The sequence below is a fragment of the Suricata suricatta genome, chromosome 3, assembly GCF_006229205.1.
Source record: "Suricata suricatta isolate VVHF042 chromosome 3, meerkat_22Aug2017_6uvM2_HiC, whole genome shotgun sequence".
In the NCBI taxonomy this organism is placed as follows: Eukaryota; Metazoa; Chordata; class Mammalia; order Carnivora; family Herpestidae; genus Suricata; species Suricata suricatta.
Window position 1 is genome coordinate 13,740,284 of NC_043702.1, and position 20,047 is coordinate 13,760,330.

The 20,047-nt window shown below is 43.3% G+C and overlaps 1 protein-coding gene across 1 annotated transcript in view; it reads left to right on the forward strand.

The window, feature by feature from the left end:
* Positions 1 to 20,047, forward strand: part of AP1S3 (adaptor related protein complex 1 subunit sigma 3) — a 55,808-nt gene that overhangs the window by 20,635 nt on the left and 15,126 nt on the right. The gene's annotated exons all lie outside the window — the stretch shown is intronic.

A 20,047-nucleotide genomic window follows, 5' to 3' on the forward strand; every position in this document is an offset into this window, starting at 1 on the left:
GAAGAGAAGGTGGGGGCAGAGAGAGGGAGACACAGAATCAGAAGGATGTTCTAGGCTCTGAGCTGTCAGCACAGAGCCCAACGCAGGGCTTGAACCCACAGACCGTAAGATCATGACCTGAGCTGAAATTGGACATTCAACCTACGGAGCCACATAGGTGCCCCATTTTGCGTGCTATTCAAGAAAGGAAATAACAATGCTTCCTTGGGCTAGCTGCAAACTTAAGAGTAGTGTATCTCAAAAGCTACAAAAGAGAGGAGTTGGGATGGGGTCAGGAATCGTTTATTTTCCTTCTGTCATGGATCAGCCACGTAGTCTAAATTTTCACTGGCCCAGCTGCATTTCGCTTTGGTCAAACGACAGCTGTGTACTGGAGTTTAAAATACACACACACACACACACATGACAATGGTATTTGAGGTCAGGGTCGCCAGGCAATGACCCTGACTCATCAGCTTATTAGTGATGCAACTCTGGACAGTTACGTCTCCTCTAGAATTGAGTTTCTATCAGATTGTATCCACTACTCTGTTCAGCGTTAGCATTTTGTGAACTTTCTGGTCATTACACTGGGATTTTTTAGTGCATACACAGATTTTAAAGCATCTTGCTCTTGACTCTTGATCCATATAGCTCTTTCCTCATTTCTCAATCAAAAAAGTTCTCGAAGATTTCTTTTGAATGAAACTCAGGAAACCCAGTAGACTCAGGTAGTAAATAGCCTGGACCTGAGAAGGGGTGTGGTCAATGATGTAAAAGCATCTTGATGTTAGAAGGATTCTCAGTGTCGTTAGAGAAACATTTTGGTGGAAACTGCTCTTAGGCCCCCTTGACGCTCGTGCGTCCGTTATTAACTCCCCCTGGAGTCGTGCAGCTGGCGGGGCCCCGCCCCTGTTGTACCTATGGAACAACCTGGAAAAGCCACAAGGACAATATGAAGGGATGGGTGGTGACAGAAGCTTGGCTCTCCATTCCAAACATACTGGTTTGGAAATTAAAACAGTTTTTTTCCAGGAAAACAGAAAAATTAAATGGCTACCTCTAATGCATGGTTTTAAGAAAATTCATTTCTTTCCTACTTAGCTACATTTTCACATGTCCTTCGAGGCTTGCGTTGTACGTTCTGTACCGTGGTGATTCACATAATCTAGGTACACACTGGACAACATGGCCTGGGGTACTTTTGTGCTGTGAAGCTATTTCCTTTGGCTGTAACTTTTTTCTGATAGTTGATTGTCTCATTTTCTGAATGTCCTGGAAGAAGAGAAAGTTGGCTTCCTGTTAAAAAGTTAAATGTTAATCAACTAAATGTTCCGTCCCTATGGCAATTATTTCATGATAGTCTTATCAGTAAATGCGCTAAGGGAGATTTTCTTTGACTATATAGGATGGATTATTCCTTTTTTTTTAACTATAAAATTTATAGGAAGAAAAATTCATAGTGCTCTCATGTTGCTTTCTCATCTGTTGTCCTAGGCTTACCCAAGAAGACTGGTACCAAATATACTTGCATCCTGATTAGTGTATCAGCATCCCCTAGAAGAAATTAATTTATCTTCTCTTTCCCAGGCAAAATTCTGCCATTAAAATGTGAAGCAATGATTGATTTAGACATAATATATAATAATAACCCATCAATATTATTCTAAGCATTAATCTTCTAAATCCCCATAGCTCTATTGTGAGTTAACCAAAATAATTACATTTTACACGTTACTTTTTCTCTTTTGTATTATGGAACTACTATTGAGTGACTGACTGCTTCATCACCTTCCTACAAGAGCAGATCGGCCAAAATCATTCATTCACTCAAAAAGTATTATTTGAGGGCCTACTATGTGCCAGGCACTGTTGTGGAAGTTTGGGACACTCAATAAACAAAAGACAACATGACTACCTCATCGAGCATATATTGTATAATGCGTACTGAGTATAATAAAATAATAAAGTAAAATATTAAGCCACAAATACTTTGAAAAATAATGGAGTAAGATCGGAAGGTCAGGAGTATTGGGGCAGGCCAATGATGGGCTAGTACATTTTATGTAGAGTGGTCAGGGTAGGCTTTGCTGAGAAGTGGAGTTTCAAACAGACTTGATGGAAGTGAGGGAGTGACCCATGCAGATATGTGGGGGCAGAGTATGCTGAACAGGGGGTACAGCTAGTGCAAAAGCCCTGAGGTAGGGTGTTTCAGGGTGGCTAAGGATAGGGCGAGTGAGGGGACAAGAGGTTGGTGATGGCAGAGGTAGGGAGGGCCACACTGAGTAGGGCCATGTAGGTCATGGTGAGGACTTGGCTCTTTCTTGGAGAGAATGTTTTTTGAGAAAGGGAGTGGCCAGTGCTACGCTCAAAGTCTGGCTGCTTTATTAAGAACAGATGGTGAGGGAGCAGGGGATGAAGTCATTGTTATGACCTGACTAACCAAGTCTCTTAAAAGTTCACCAACCTGTTTAAATTTATTGAAAAGAAAATGTTGAGTATTCTAAGGAAATTCAGTTGCATTGTTTTCCAGCACTAATATTAGTCTAGGGCATTCTGGTTGACCGTCAGAGTATGAAAATTTAGGGGTCTTTTTTGGTCTGCCTTTTAATGAAATGCTGAGCTGTTTACAAGTAGAAGTTACACATCATGAAACCTGGTAAATGTGATTGAAGGAGTCCTTCCTTCTGCAGTGTTTCTGGTGGCCTGTGGAATAACTGGGAGAAAAAACACCCCCCTCCCACTTCCATGTAGTGTTCTCAGTAATAGCCTTGGTTTTCAAAGGTATCCAGAGGGAAGGGGGTGCACAGCGGGGGGAGCAGAGGCTGCACTTCCGGCCTGGGTCTCCTCGGCCTGAGAGGGTAGTGTAGGCTTGAAGCTGCTGGTGAGGCCAGTGCAGCAAAATGGGAGGGGTCTTCGAATCCTTGGAGCTCAGTTCTAACTATGTCGCCTCCCTGTGTTCTGGGGTCTTAATTGCCCTTTGAAAAGAATTTATATTAATTATTTTGTCATTTCTGATGAGGGGAATGCTTACAAATCCTGGGTGGGCTATTTCTTGACCTAAAACCTGCGTCAGCAAAGCCATATTTTCTTGGGCGGTTGTGCTGGGCAGGGGGTCGGGGTGTGTGGCAGTCTCTGCTTTCTGTCTCCAGCCGCCCAGCACCCCAGGAAGCCCCTTCCTGTGTCAGAGTCCCTACTGCATTCTGTGTTTCCCTAGCAATCTTCACTTCAGTTTTTAAAACTTAAAAATTTGGAAAAAGCAGAAATAGAAAGGGGGAAATGCAAACCACCTGACATGACATCTGAGCAAAATGTGCAATGTTACTTATACAATTACTTTTCTCCTTCAAATATAAAAAAAAACCACGAACAATATCTGAAATTATTGGGACCCCCCCCCCCAGAAAGCACCTTTACAGTCTCAATCATCACATGTGCATAAAAATATACATCTGTTCTAAATACTCAAAGTGTAAAGTCAACTTTCAAAAGTAAGGTAAAAGGGAGAATCTAAAATGATGTAAAATGATATGCGGGCAAAGGATATAAAACCCAGTCACATGATATGATATAAAAATAATCAACCAAGTGATACAAAATATATAGGTGAAATAATATAAAATAATGCTTTGTTTATAGCAGAGTCTGAAATGTGACCGTGAATTTTACGAAGCGTGCGTTTCACTTTTCGGGAGTGATTACCGGGAGGGGCTCTCTGGGTTTGGCACATTCAGTAATGAAAGCATGTGGTCATTTGGAACCTGTCTGGTTTCTTTTTAACTTGGCAAGCAGACCTGCTGGAGAGCGTGAAGTTTTTCTAGTGTTTGTAACCAAGTCTACCTGCATTTTTGTTTTTCTCGACGTTAGACATTTGACATTCTTTCTCTAACTCTAACCTTTACTTAGAACAGTACCAATTCTCCTGTAACACTTTTGATTCTGTCCTTTAATCATTGTTAGAAATGGAGCTTTCTGGTAGCCTCACTTGGGAAGGCACAGAAAGTATTCAGATTTAATCTTGGAACCATCGTCTTTGCAAAAGTTCTCAAAAACATTATAATTAAATTATGTATATTACTTGGGCAAAAAGCTTAAAGAAAAAAAAATGCCCTCGACTCATTGGAACTTCAAAGCAACATAGGTTAAGGATCACCTGGCAAGATCAAACTACATTTTTTTAATGTTTTAATTTTTTAAATTTTGTATTTTTTTATTGTTTAAGTGTTTATTTAAATTCTAGTTAACATATGGTGTAATATTAGTTTCGGGAGTAGAATTAGTGATTCATCACTGACGTGTAACACCTGGTGCTCAACACAGCACGTGCTCTTCTTGGTACCCTTCCCCCATCTTGCCCATCCCCCACCCACCTCCATCCAGCACCCTCAGTTTGTTCTCTATTGTTAAGAGTCTCTTTTTTGTTTGCCTCTCTCTCTTTTTTTTCTTTTTCCCTATGCTCATCTGTTTTGTTTCTTAATTCCACTAGTGAAATCATATGGTGCTTGTCTTTCTCCAACTCATTTTGCTTAGCATAATACACTACAGCTCCATCCACATCATTGCAAAGGACAAGACTTCATTCTTTTTGATGGCCGAGTAATATTGCCAACTATGTTTTCTAAAACAAGTACAAGAAGGAAGCTGTAATTCTGAACTACAACAAGGCATTCGTATACACTTGTAACTTAGAACGACGCTGGAGGGGTGCCTGGGTGGCTCAGTCGGTTGAGCATCCGATTTCGGCTCAGGTCATAATCTCCCGGTTTTTGAGTTTGAGCCCCAGGTCGGGCTCTATGCTGACAGTTCAGAGCCTGGAGCCTGCTTTGAACTGTGTGTCTCCCTCTCTCTGCCCCTCCCCCACTCATGCTTTGTCTCTCCCTCTCAATAAATAAATGTTAAAAAATTTAAAAAACAACAAAGAATAGTGCTGGATACACACCTGAAACATCTCGTGGGTCATTTACTTGGCAGTGACTACATTTGAGAATAAACGGTTTTGTTTTGACTTTAGAAATGTAGCACTGTCTGGTGGAAATGTAATGGTAGAAAACAAAACCTTTGGAAGCATTTCCGGAAATTGCACGTAAACACGCGTTAAGGCTCAGTAGACTCTATTTCCTTCTTCCTAAGCCCGATGGCAGGTTTGCGAGGCTTCTGTTCACTGCTGGCCTTTTCTTTGCAGGGCCATTCAGAGGCAAGTCCTTTCGGTAGTGATTGCTCCATGAATGTTTTCTCCTGGGTTCTTTTTACTTGACTTACATTTAACACGTGTTTCAAGCCTATATAATCTCAGGAGTTAGCGATTCCCAACTAACCAGGCCCAAAGGGCCCATTGCCTACCCGTGCTGCTGCAAAATTAAGTCTTTGCCTAAGATGCAGCGTTGGAGATGGACGAACAAACACAATTTGCAGATTTTACCATTCATATCCTGACTTTAAAAACTTCCATTCGTTTCACTTGATCCAGAAGATCCCGGACTTTTCTGTCGTCCCATAGTTTGGAATCAGTGGGCTGGAAAACTGGAAGAAAGGGAATTATGGCTTTGGCAAAGCAGGCATGTTCACTTGAGCATGACTTGTGATGCTGATTAGGGGTTACACCTCCCAGTAGGCAGGGCAGACCTGCAGCCACTGATCTGGAGTGTTTGGGACATGTGCTCCGCCCCTGCCTGATGGTGGTTCGGTCCTGCCCGAGCCAGGGATGGAACCTAAATGTAGGAGTATGAACCCAGTCATCCGCTGGGAAGCTCTGCCTGGTTAACTTTACCTGGCTTTCATTGCAATAGTGTTTAGTTTATTTGTTTGTTGTTCTTATTTATTTTTTAATATTTATTTATTTTGAGAGAGAGCGCACGCATGTGCACACTCATGAGGGGGAGAGGGAGGGGGCAAGAATCCCAAGCAGCACAGAGCCCGACTGGGGGCTTGATCTCATGAACCCTGAGATCACGACCTGGGCCAAAATCAAGAGTCCAGATGCTTAACGACTGAGCCACCCAGGCACCCCTGTTTTGTGTTTAAAAGGCTGTTGTTCAGCTTGTGGGAAAGGGAGATGCAGGATAGGGTGGGTCACAGGTCAGCGTTCTAACTGAACTTGAATAATGACAGCCTTGCATCCCAGGCTGCTTCTGTCTAGTCTTCCTTTCAAAGGCGAAGAAAATTATATTCATTATTAAATATATCCGTTGGAGCTTTCTGTCCTCATGGCTCCTCTCACTTGTTTTAGTTATGTCAACTTTCCCATGTTTTCAGAACTCAGGTACACAATTTTCACCCCAGTGGTAATAAGTGACCTGCCACCCTGGGACTTTCAGAAGCAGTTTTCTTTGAGTACACAATATGGCTGGACCCATCACCTTTACCTTCATGCCAGGTGCCATGCTGTTATTAATTGTTGCACGAAGTGAAAAGCACTTACGTACGGAATTCTGACAGGTGACATTTAGTAATATTAAAACGCATGATGAAGTCGGCACATTATAAATGTGATGGCATCTAATTTTTGTATGCCATTTTGTCTCCTCTTGACCCATCTTGGATATAAATGAGATTTTGAAAAAAACCTACCGGCTGCATTTGACTTTGAATAAAGCTTTAGCTTTTTAAAAAAATTTTTTAAAATGTTTATTTTTGAAAGAGACAGAGTGTGAGTGGGGGAGGGGCAGAGAGAGAGGGAGACACAGAATCTGGAGCAGGGTCCAGGCTCTGAGCTGTCAGCACAGAGCCTGATGTGGGGCTTGAACTCATGAACTGTGAGATCATGACTTGAGTTGAAGTTGGACATTTAACCTGTTGAGTCACCCAGGTGCCCCAGAGCTTTAGCTTTCTGAAAGTGGACGATCTATACATGAATGTGTGATCTCTCTAAGGATAAATCTTAGAGTTCGGGTAGATTGTCCACATTGAGCACCAGTGATTTACAAGGAGAAAGAAGAAACTTGACTGCTGGTAGATGTATTTGTTCACAGTTGAGATCATTGAAGTTTGAAGTTGCTTTAAGCAGGATTCAGGCTGTCAGGGAAGAATGTTGCCTTCCAGTGACAAGGGTGGTTCAGTATCATGTTGACTTTAAAGTGGTAAAGCCAGCCCAGTTGGTGCCCACAGATGTGTACCTGCTCTCTTTTTAAAAAGAAAAAAAAATTTTTTTACATTTATTTGTTTTTGAGAGACAGAGACAAAGTAGAAGTGGAAGAGGGGCAGAGAGAGAAGGAGACACGGAATCCGAAGCAGGCTCCAGCACAGAGCCTGATGGGGGACTTGAACCCACAAACTGAGATCATGACCTGCGCCAAAGTCATATGCTTAGCCAACTGAGCTACCCAGGAGCCCCTGTATTTGCTCTCCTCAAGGAGGTGATGTTGTATAACTATTTAAGGGGTAAACTCTAGAATCAAGCCCAGCCCTGGAGTCTTCTAGCTGATTGACGAGACCAAGGTACTTCACTTTTGGGGAGCTGCAGTTTCCTTGCCAGTAAATGGGGATACGAATAACATGTTCACGACGATTAAATGAGGTGTTGCACATAAAGTGCTTGGTGTGATGACTACTGTATGTTCAGCATGTCAAGCATCATAAGTAGGTTTCTGGTGGTAGCATGAGGCTTGCTTGCTTATAATTATTTGTACAATAGAAAGAAATGAAGAAGAGTAATAAATTTAGCTTTGTTGGCAACCCAGAGGGGTCGAAGGCATCAAGTGCAAAGAGCCTTGGGCAGAGAGGCAGGAGACTGTTTCAACTCTGCTGCTCTCTAGCTACCCAACTGAGGGTCCCGTAACTCTGGGTCTGCATTTCTTCATCTTCAGAGGAGAAGGTTTGCACCAGACCAGCTCCGTTGTCCTTTCTAACATCAGCATTTTGTGAGTCCAGGAATGAGTGATTATTTCATTTGAAATACCTCACTGTGGTAGACACTGAATAAATATTTGCAAAGTTGAATGGAATCCGCCGACTTTATCTCTGGAATGTAGATGATTTGGTTTTAGGATATGCATTGTAATGGCAGAGAAAGCAGCAGTCACGCTTTTTGAGATTAAAAAAAAAAAAAGACCTAAAATTCAAAGCCACAGACAAGCTGCCGTAATAAAGAACCACAAACTGTGGGGCTTAAAGAAAAGAAATTTATCATCTCCGAGTCCTGGAGCTTAGAAGTCCAAAATCAAGGTTTCCTCAGGGCTGGCTCCTTCTGGGGACTCAGAGAGAATCCGTCCCACGCCTCTCGCCTAGCTTCTGGGGAGTTGCTGGCCATCCTTGGCATCCCTCGGCTTCTGCTGTATCAGCCCCCCTCCGCCTCCATTCCCTCGGGCATGCTCTCTGTGTTCGTGCCTGTGTCCAAATTCCCTGTCCCCACCTTTTTTTATTTAGGATCGTACCTGCCATATTGGAGAAGAGGCTCACCATCTTCTAGGATGACCTCATCTCAACTTGTTACATCTGCAGTGACCAAGGTCACATTCTGAGCTACTGGGGGTCAGGACCCCAACATATGAATTTTGGGGTGATCAGTCCACCCCCCCCAACTAGGCCACTCATTCCATCCTCTAGTGCTGCTCCCCAGCCAGCCACTGCCCATCCTTCCCCCTAGTAAGCACTACTGTGCAGTTCAGGTGGATGGACACCAGACAGTCTGAGGAATTTTCTTCGCAGGTTTTCTAGAAATGGTCCCCAGCTAGTTCTCAGCAGTGAATCCTTTAATTTATGGATGACTGGAGATTTTTGTTCCTCATTCCTGTTTCCCTGCCGTCCTTCTCATTCTGCTCCCCCTCTTTCCTCCTCACCCTGTTCGCCGTCTTCACGGAGCATTGCACTTGTCACAAGCAGACCATTCTGCCACCAGATGGTGTGCAAGGATCGGGAAATGAATGGAAAGATGTTGGCCAATGTGGCCGCTTTCCAGTATTTTATTTCCAGAAAAAGGCTGCCACAACCAGCCAGAAATGGGATTCTGAGATTGCGTAGCTTTGGCTTTCCACAGAAATGTTATCTTCTTGTATTGTGGAAACAGAAACGAGGACTGGAAATCTTGCAGAAAGAAGCCGGTATCATGTGATGAATTCAGTTAATAGGAAATTCTGATTCGGAATAGATTTGACAGTAATATTAGGCAGAGACGTGGAAGCAAGGCTCTTGGGTCGGGGGCCCCTTCCTCAAACAGGAAGGTCTAGAAATCGCAAGAAACAGGAAATCCACTGGCTGCACAAATGCTATAGAATGACATTAGCGACTTCAGCGGTCCCTGATTCAACAGTGTCACCTGAGGCCTTGAATGCCAGTCAAGACCGCAGCCACACACACTGTGCTTTGCTCTATGTGAATACTGTTTGGTTCGAATGATTATTAATATGAATTGGCAACGATAAAATAATCCCAATATTTTCCATAATCACCCAGATTTCAGGCTTTTTTGGAAAAGACAAAATCTGAAGGCTCCGTGAGACTGACTCGTAGTTTTTCTCGGCAATACCGGAGTATGGCTGAGTTATGCCTGTCCCTTTAGTCGCAATGTGTGATTTTCAGTTTCACTCTGTTTCCTCCACCTCCTCTCATATTACCCTGAACCTTTACCTTTGTTTAAAATGTTTCCTGCCCCTGCCCAGCCCGTGAAAAGTATTTGAATGTGTGACCTTGCTCTCTCATTCCCTGGGAGAAGACACGGGGCCTGGAGAGGGGAGCGGATGGCTGGCTCAGGGCCACATGGTTCCCACTGACCCGTGCTGCCCCTTGGCCAGAAACTGATGGGAGAGGGCAGGCTACCCAGCACAGAGGAGCCTTGCCTTTCAAGCAAAGAGCTGGGAGAGAAAGCAAACGCTAAGAATTACAACATGACTTGCCAGGGGCACCTGGTGCCTTGGTTGTTTGGGTGTATGACTTCGGCTCAGGTCATGATCTCATGGTTTGTGGGTTCGAGCCCCGCACAGGGCTCTGTGCTGACAGCTCAGAGCCTGGACCCTGCTCCAGATTCTGTGTCTCCCTCTCTCTCTGACCCTCCCCCACTGGTGATCTGTCTCTCAAAAAATAAAATAGAAAATGTTAAAAAAATCTTTTGAAAGCATGAACTGACGTTCCTGGGGTGTAGAAAAGGGAACTGGAGACAGGTGCATGTGTGCGCGCGCACACACACACACACACACACACACACACACACACATAAGTGAAAAAATGGGAAACCCTAAAGTAAATACCTAACAGAGAACTTGGAGAAAATGAATAGATACGCGATCAGAAGACCAGTGACCAGCAGTCTCCAGAAAGAAAGGAGCTCTGAATGACTTACAGGCAAGTTTGGGCTGTCTTTGGGGCAAACTCATTACTGGAGCATGAGGCAGGTTAATTAAGGAGACTCGGTAGCTAGCCAGCTAGAAGCTGGATGGTTTATTATTACCCAAAGAATCAACACTGTGCCTCTGTGGGGACCTGTGGAATGCCTGCCAGAGACTCCTTCCATGTGCGTGTGGGAGCCGAGGAGGGAAAACGGATGGCAGTCGCTGGGGTTCGAAAGGAGGAGGCAGAGAATGCTGGGCTTGCCCCAGTGAAAGTGAGCGCTGTAGAAATGGGTGCAGCCGACTCCTGGCTGATTTATTAGCAACAGCAAGATTTGTTGGGAGTTTACTCTGTGCTAGACTCTGCACTGAGGTTGATAATGTGTGACATCGTCACAGCCCCCCGAGGCTCGGCCTGGTGATAAATGTCCTTAATCAGATTTGGGTTGGCCTAGCAATAAACGCACAACGTACTCAGGACCTAATGGTCTGAAATGGTCGTTGAGACACACAATTTTGGTTGGAAGGCAGGTAACAAGTTTTATTTATTTATTTTTAAAATGTTTATTTATTTTTGAGAGACAGGGAAAAAGACAGGGAGGGAGGGAGGCGGGGAAAGAGGAAGGGAGAGAAAGAGAGCGAATGAGTGGGGGAGGAGCAGAGAGAGAGGGTGATAGAGGACCTGAAATGGGCTCTGTGCTAACAGCAGAGAGCCCAATGCGGGGCTCGAACCCACGATGGTGAGATCATGACCTGAGCCAAAGTCAGATGCTTAATGACCAAGCCACCCAGGTGCCCCAACAAGTTTTAAAGAAGTAAAATTACGGGGTGCCTGGGTAGCTCAGTCGGTTAAGTGTCTGATACTTGATTTTGGCTCAGGTCAAGATCTCTTGGTTTGTGAGATCAAACCCCATGTTGGCCTCCATGCTGAGAGCACAGAGTCTGCTTGAGATTCTTTCTCTCCCTCTCTCTCTGCTACTTCCCCACTGTATGCATGTATTCTCTCTCTCTCTCTCAAAATAAATACATTTTTTTAAAAAAAGAAGTATTTTCTGGCATGTAACAAGTTGTCAAAGGATCACTAAGCTGGAGGACTGACGGATTGTCAGTGAACCTTTGCCCTGAAGGCATGTGGAGCTTCTGGGAAAGCGTAGTCTGGCAAATCGTATTTCCACTCAGGGCGTGCTGGTAAAATCTGTGAAATGGGTACCTCACCAAAGACTTAAGCAAATGACCTTTGTGGAGGGAGGGAAGATAGCTGTGCGTGTGGGAGGGGGAGCTGTGTGTGGCTGGAGCCCTTTGAGCAGGGGGCCGGTGAAGAAGCAGTGGATGTCCCTCCCCACCTTCCAGAAGCCCCTCCCATGCCTGAGAGGCAGCAGCTCTGAAGGAATGAGTGCCCAGACCCGTTGTGTGTAACACTCTGATAATCCATCTAGAACAGTAGCTGCGTCTTTCAGTTTGTGGATGCTATTAAGGTCTTCCGGAAAAGCTGCCAAAACTTCTGGCAGATACAAATCCTAGACGCGTCTTTTGCATCTGGAGAAAAGGGATTCCAGTTGTACACTTACGATGCCCCATAAAACCCCGGGCTTTTAAAAGGTCATCTCAAGAAACCATCATATTCTCTAAGCCGTAAGAAAACTCAGTTCCCAGAATATTATGACAGGACGAGTTGCCATTTCTCAAAATTCAACAGTTCCACCAATATCTAGTGAGTCCCTGTTATGGGCACAGAAGGGCACTGGACAGGATTCAGGATGAAACATGCAGATGGATCATTTTCTCTTGCTTTCTTACTGTGTCCAGCGGTTTACTGTTTTTTTTTTTTTCCTATGTGTTCTAAGGGCATAGACACACCCACGACTGAGTGAGGCATTTTCCTCCACTTTATTTGCTGTTTTACTTGGTCTCCATTAAGAAAAAAGAAGTTTCGGTTCACTCCTACTCCGAAGAGGGAGTTTACTGCTTTCAGGTTTTCACAAGCAGACTTAGTTATTTGGTCTGATGCTGCTCTTATCAGAAGTCGACTTTCTCACTGTTTGCGGGGTCCTGGTTACTAGCCCCGGAGATCTGCTCCAAATGGCTGCTGCTCATATTTGGGGGAAAAATGATATGTACGTGAGTATTCTTTCAGGTGCCCAGCGTTCTCTCAGAGCTCCAAATATTAATACTGAATAAAGAGCTGTTTTTATGTTAACATTTCCTTACTGACTAGCCTTGCATAAAAATATTTTTTCTTGTGTTTTCACCTTGTGTGGATAGCGTCTACACAGGTTCAGTGTCTTTGTATTTATCTCCTTCTCCATTTCCTCCTCCCCTTACTGTCCTTCTTTTAGCTACAACCAATAGCAAGAAATGTACCTTACACTACTACCCGGTGTAAGTATACACAATACAAACAGTTTCTTGAAACACATACCCTTAATATATGTGGTTGCTCTGCTGTGTTCTGTTCTGTCCTTTTTCGTGAAAAATATGTTGATTGGGAATAAACAATCCTAAAATTTGTATGGAACCACAAAAGACCCTGATTAGCCAAAGTAACGTTGAAAGAGAAAACCGAGCTGGAGGCGTCACAATCCTGGACTTCAGTCAGTACTACAAAGCTGTCATCACCAAGGCTGTATGGTTCTGGCACAAAAACCGACACACAGACCAGTGGAACAGAATAGAGAACCCAGAAATGGACCCACAAATGTATGGCCAACCAATCTTTGACCAAGCAGGAAAGAGTCTCCTATGGAATAAAGGCAGTCTCTCCGGCAAATGGTGTTGGGAGAACTGGACAGCGACATGCAGAAAAATGAAGCTGGACCACTTTCTTACATTGTACACAAAAATAAACTCAAAATGGATGAAAGACCTAACTGTGAGACAGGAAACCATCAAAACCCTAGAGGAGAAAACAGGCAACAACCTCTTTGACCTCAGCTGCAGCAACATCTTACTCGACACATCTCTGAAGGCAAAGGAAATAAAACCAAAAATGAACTATTGGGGCCTCATCAAGATAAAAAGCTTTTGCACAGCAAAGGAAGCAATCAACAAAACTAAAAGGCAACCAACAGAATGGCTATCTGATGCAAATGACATATCTGATAAAGGGTCAGTATCGGGGTGCCTGGGTCGGTTAAGCATCCGGCTTCGGCTCAGGTCATGATCTCACAGTTTGTGGGTTCGAGCCCCGCGTCAGGCTCTGTGCTGACTGCTAGCTCAGAGCCTGGAGCCTGTCTTCGGATTCTGTGTCTCCCTCTCTCTCTGACTCTCCCCTGATCGCACTGTCTCTCTCTCTCTCTCTCTCAAAAATAAAAATAAAAAGCATTAAAAAATTTAAAGGGTCAGTATCCAAAATCTGTAGAGAACTTACCAAACTCAACACCCGAAAAACAATCCAGTGAAGAAATGGGTAGAAGACATGAAGAGATACTTTTCCAAAGAAGATATCCAGATGGCCAACAGACACATGAGATGCTCAGCATCACTTATCATCAGGGGAATACAAATCAAAACCACACTGAGATACCACCTCACACTGGTCTGAGAGGCTAACATTAACAACACAGGAAATAACAGATGTTGGCGAGGGTGTGGAGAGCCGAGAACCCTCTTGCACTGTTGGTGGGAATGCAAACTGGTGCAGCTGCTCTGGAAAACAGGGTGGAGTTTCCTCAAAAAATTAAAAATAAAACTACCCTATTTCCCAGGAATAGCACTACTCGGAATTTACCTAAAGGATACATGAGTGCTGATTCATAGGGGCAGATGTACCCCAATGTTTATAGCAGCACTTTCAACAATAACCAAATTATGGAAATTGCCCAAATGTCCATCAACTAATGAATGGACAGAGAAGATGTGGTTTATGTGTACAATGGAATACTACTTGGCAATGAGAAAGAATAAAATGTGCCATTTGCAGCAACGTGGATGGAACTAGAGGGTGTTATGTTAAGTGAAGTAAGTCAGTCAGAGAAAGACAGATACTGTATGTTTTCACTCATATGTGGATCTTGAGAAACTTAAGAGAAGACCATGGGGAAGGAGCCGGGGGGAAATTACAGAGAGGGAGGGAGGCAGACCATAAGAGACTCTCAAATGATGAGAACAAACTGTGGGTGGATGGGGGATGGGGGAGAGGGGAACGTGGGTGATGGGCACGGAGGAGGGCACTTGTTGGGATGAGCACTGGGTGTTGTATGGAAGCAAGGAATCATGGGAATCTACTCCCAAAGCCAAGAGCACACTGTGTACACTGTATGTTAGCTAATTTGATGATAATTACACTTAAAATAAATCAATCAATTCATTAATGAAATGCCGATTCTGGTCCACTGAGTTTGTTGGCCAGTTGTAAAAGCAATACTCTTGTTAATATGAGTAAAGGTTCACATGAACCTGTAGGTTCACGCTTTTACACCCTCTCCCTTTCTTCATTTCACTGTCAGAATTAAATAGCATTGTTTTGAAATTAGAGAAAACTAACTCTCAGGGCCCCCTTGTCAGTATGGCCACAATGATCATTTGTGCATATTTCTTCCCTGCCTTGTCCTTAGGCTTGCGTTTGGCTGGGACCCCAGTGTGAGCCCCACCTGTCTGCTCACATAGTGCGGCAGGGTCTTGAGTGGAGTACAGTCTCCTTGAGGTATAGTTTTATGTGTTGCAAGCACCTTGACATTTACCTTGTGTTTGGCCGCCAGATAGAATGCTGGCTGATTTTTATTGAACTTGCTAATGTTCTTTTCATTCCATATTTTTTTTCTAATTGCAAAATCAGGCATATGAAGTTTGGAAATTCCAGGTGAGCACAAAGTAGAAAATAGCATGTATAATTAATTCCACTCTTCCAAGATAAATACTATGAACAATTTAGTGTCTTTATATAATTTCTATGTGAGTATAGTTTTAAATTGTGGCTACAGTACTCAATGTACTAATTTATATATTTTTTAAACTTGACATTATACTATAGACATTCTCACTTACTGAAATCATTTAACAAATACCATTTAAAAATTTCTCTGTTATTGCTAATTTAGGTAGTTTATAGTTTCATTTATTTTGTATGTGTGCATGTTACTCTAGAGAACTACAGTAAGCATTAGTGCCTAAAAATTTATCTGAATTTTAAGGCACATCCTTAATATAGATTTAAATAGTAGGCTTATTGGGTCAGAAGGTATGGGTACTTTCTGGATTCTTGACACTGACGGGTGAGTCAAGGTCAGGATTCTAGAATGGAGCACTGTTTTTTAAATTTTTTTTGGTAATGTTTATTTATTTCTGAGAGAGAGAAGGGGGGGTAGGGGCAGAGAGAGAGGGAGACACACAATCCGAAGCAAGGTTCAGGCTCTGAGCTGTCAGCACAGAGCTCTACGTGGGGCTTGAACCCACGGACTGTGAGATCATGACCTGAGCTGAAGTCGGACACTTAAACCCGCTGAGCTACCCAGGCGCCCTGAGGACCGTTGTTTTTTAAACATGAGAGGGAACTTGGAATTACTCAATATCTACATGTAAGGTGTCTCAGAAGGGAAGGCCAGTGTCAGAATGCTGAAACCACATTCCTGTAGACATAGGTGAGGGTTGAAAGCCAGGGCAGAAGATGATGTTGTATCCCCTGACACAGGGAGGAAATAAGTTGGCGGGTGGGGGTGTGTGTGTGACTGAGTTTGTGCAGGTGGGTGTACAGGTGTGGTGAGGGGCGGGGAGCTGAGGAAATCCTACAGAGTGATTGTTATCCTCTTGACTGGTGTCTTCCCAGAGTCAGGGAGTAAGGGTGGGCATAGGGAATAGGAAGGGGCATATTAGTAACTTGCAGTAACCCCTGTGGGAAATGGAAGGGGGTGTTGCCTAGCAACCCTTTACATGAAGAGGTAGATGGAGAGTTTCCAAGTAACACAGGAGATTTCACTGAGCCCGACCATCATTCATCTAAAGTTGTACCCATCTGCCAAGTCCTGTGTGATTTTTCTGTGATCGGGAGTGCCTGATGCCGCACTGTAGACGCAGAGGTGAGAGTGGCCAGGCCGATCTGGGCCAGGAGTTTGTAGAGTGGCTGCAGAAATTGGAAATGAGGCTAAGGAGGTAAGGACTCTAGCAATAGTGTTGTTTAAGTGAAAATCATGGGATACAGGGCACCAGAGGGCCTGTCAAGTTGATGATATTGGAGGAAAGAGGCATATCCTGTGTGTTTATTTTTGCAGCTCAGATCCTGAAATACAGCCTGGGGTAACAGTGTTGGGGGTAGGAAAACGTCCCTGGAGACCTTTCTTCTTAGAAATTAGTTTTGGGTCTACTACATGGGTTCAGGTCAGGAGCAGCGAGATTCGCAAACATTAAGAACTCAAGCTGCTATTGGATGCTTTCACCTTCTGTCTTCAACTAGAGGGAAGAAGCTAACACTGGTTCAAAACAGCAGACTAAATAGTTCAGTGCTGATCTGCTTTGCGCATCCTTCAAAGGTCAAACGGACATTTCTTTAGAAATAAAAATAAGATAGTGCCCAGAGTCGTTTGTATTCTGGGTCAAAGTGAGAGATTCGGGCTCTCCTCCATTAGGTCAAGGATTATACTAGTGGACACTCTGAGGACCAGGAATTCTTGGGTTAACCTGACATGTTTGGATTTAAAGGATCATCAGGGACAGAACCAGACCCCTCAGAAGGGCTTCTGGGTTAGGGATGGGAGATCTTGGTGAAGCAAAATGCCCACCTGAGACCAAAGTATTTGGGCCAAATGTAGGAAGTCAACCTTGTTCAACCCACTTCATTGGACTATGTGGTTATGTCTGCGGTTGGCGTGTTCCCAAGGAGGATTACCAGTCTGCCTCCCCATTACCCTTCTTGTCTCGGCCATACTGCAGAAGACGAATGTCTGGGTACTGTTTTCTGAAGTCAGAATAAGTTTGTTTATGACATTAACTTGCATGTAAGTTGGCTCTTTGTAAATATTGAAAAAGCCCTTGCAACTGCTCTTTTTCCTACTCTCAAGCTAGTGCTAATCAATGAATGTATTTGATTAACCTCTTGAAACATATTATTCAAACATGCCTTGAATGACTGAACTGATAAATTAGATAAAATTAATTGCTGGAGGTGATGAACTCTTGTGCGTCACTACAGTGCCTACAGCTCATCCTGCCAGTTCCCTCAAGCTGCACCGTCAACTCTGGGGCATGACGGACACCGGACACCACAGCACAAGCTGTGTCTCAGAGCAGAGCTGGAGAGGGCTAAATCTCTCAACACTGACTTATGCAGTGCAATTATGGGATAAGCCCGAATCAATTTGTTGCTTCTTTTGAATTTGGAACATATTTCCATATTTTATGTGGGCTTTATAGATGTGTGTATCATGTTCCGGATCATCCTTCTCTTTGAGCGCATTGTTAGAGAAGGGAGTTGCTCTTTGTTCATTGTCCTACATTGGTGATCCGTGTTTAAGAAGCCAGGCAGGGGCACCTGAGTGGCATCTCTGTTTTATTTTTAATTTTTTAAATGTTTTTATTTGTTTATTTTAATTTTTGATGTTTTTATTTATTTTTGAGAGAGCAAGAGCACGCGCTAGTGGGGAAGGGGCAGAGAGAGAGGGAGACACAGAATCCGAAGGAGTTTCCAGGCTCCGAGCTGTCAGCACAGAGCCTAAAACAGGCCTTGAACTCATAAACTGTGAGATCATGACCTGAGCCAAAGTCCGACACTTAACCGGCTGTGCCACCTAGGCGCCCCGCATCTGACTCTAGATTTCAGCTCAGGTCATGAGCTCCCGGTCATGAGGTTGATCCCTGAGTTGGGCTCTGTGCTGGGCATGGAGCCTGTTTGAGATTCTCTCATGCTCTCTCTCTCTCTCTCTCTCTCTCTCTCAAAGAAAAAACAAAGGCAATTTGTTTGAGAGAGTGTTGCAGTGTAGAAGAACTAGAAAGATATCCACAATTAAACTCAGACCTAGTTCTAGCCTCTCACTGAAACTTTGGACATAGATCTGAGTGCCTCCAGTTAAAAGTAACATTTAGCCTATGGAGAAATCTTGGAGGAATCACAACAAGAGTGATTTTGTGATCTGAAAACAGAACCCCATGAAACCAGAGTGATTTTTTCTGGAAGGAAAAAGATTTATGGGAGACTACAAAGCATCTTCAAATATGTGAAGAATTAGTTATTACTCCCAGGATAGTGAGATATTGTGTTTTAATATACTCTGGATAAAAATCAGGGAAAACTGGTTTAAATGGTTAACAGCAGAAATTTAGGTGAGATGGGAGGAAAAAAATTTTCTGGCAGGAAATGTGAAGTCAACACTAACAAAATGTATGGATTTCATTTCTCTAGTGAGGGTCTGACCATTTGCTAGCCATTGGATTGAATAGACTTTTCCATTGGTGGTGATCCACAGTCACGCCTTGTTCTCAAGATCCTGAGGTTTTATGATTTCTGTCACTGTTCAACTTTGCCCTTTTACAATGTCATTTTTAGGATGATTTCTTCTTGGAAGTAAAAATACCTTTCTCAAGTTCATTCTTAGAAAGCAGTAACGGTGTTCCAATATGGAGTTATTTATATCTGTGTTAATAGTGAAGTGGGTGGCTTAGTCAGTTAAGCATCTGACTTCAGCTCAGGTCATGATCTTGCAGACCATGGGTTCAACCCCTGCATCAGGCTCTGTGCTGACAGCTCAGAGCCTGGAGCCTGCTTTGAATTCTGTGTCTCCCTCTCTCTCTGCCCCTCACCTGCTCATGCTCTATCTCTCTCTGTCTCTCAAAAATGAATAAATGTTAAAATTTTTTTTAATTAAAAAAAAAACAATAAAAAAATAGAACTATTTTATGATCCAGCAACCTTACTTCTGGGTATATTTCCAAATGAAATGAAGTCAGTATCTTGAGGGGATACCTACACTCCAAGTTCATTGCAATGCTATTCACAGTAGCCAAGATATGGAAGCAATCAAAGTATCCATTGATAGATGAATGGGTAAAGAAAATGTGGTGTGTATATGTGTGTTTATATGTATGTGTGTGTGTGCAGCGTGGGTAATAATAGAATATTTTCAGTTATAAACAAAAGGAAAAAATCCGCTCATTTGTGATATGGATGAACCTGGAAGACATCATGTTTAATGAAATAAGCCAGGCTCAGAAACACAAATCCTGCATGATCTCACTTACATGTGGAATCTAAAAAGTTACACCCGAAGAGGCATATAGACTAGAACAGTGATCGCCAGGAGTGGGGAAGTGGGGGAATGAGAGGTGGGTTGAAGAGTACAGAGTTGCGGTTGTAAGATGAATAAGTCTGGAGATCCGCCGTTCATGATGGTGACTGTAGCTAATCATGCTGGACGGGACGCTGGAAGTTTGCGAAGGGAGGAGATTTCTGGGGCTGTCATCACACACACACACACACACACACACACACACACACACAACGGTAACTGTGGGAGGAGATGAAATGTTGATTAGCTGGACTGTCGTAATCATTTCACTACGGATATGATATAAAATCGTGTTGTATACCTGAAATCTATACAATTTTTATTACAAAAAAAAGGACAGAATGTGGTCCCCTTCTCTCTTTCTTACTCTTTCCTCATGCTTTATCCTCCTTCCCTTCTTTCCCTTTTTTCTTTATTATCATGTTGCTGTCATTGTGAGAGGAACTGGGATGTAATTTGTAGAGCAAACTCTTCCACTGTTTTTTAACACTTGGGAAGGAAGATTTTGTTGTTTTCTCAGAAGAGTTACATGCTTCCTCAGTATCTTTCTCTCCCTGTGATAAATTTGTGACTCTAAAAAGGACTGCTTTTTACAAATCGCAT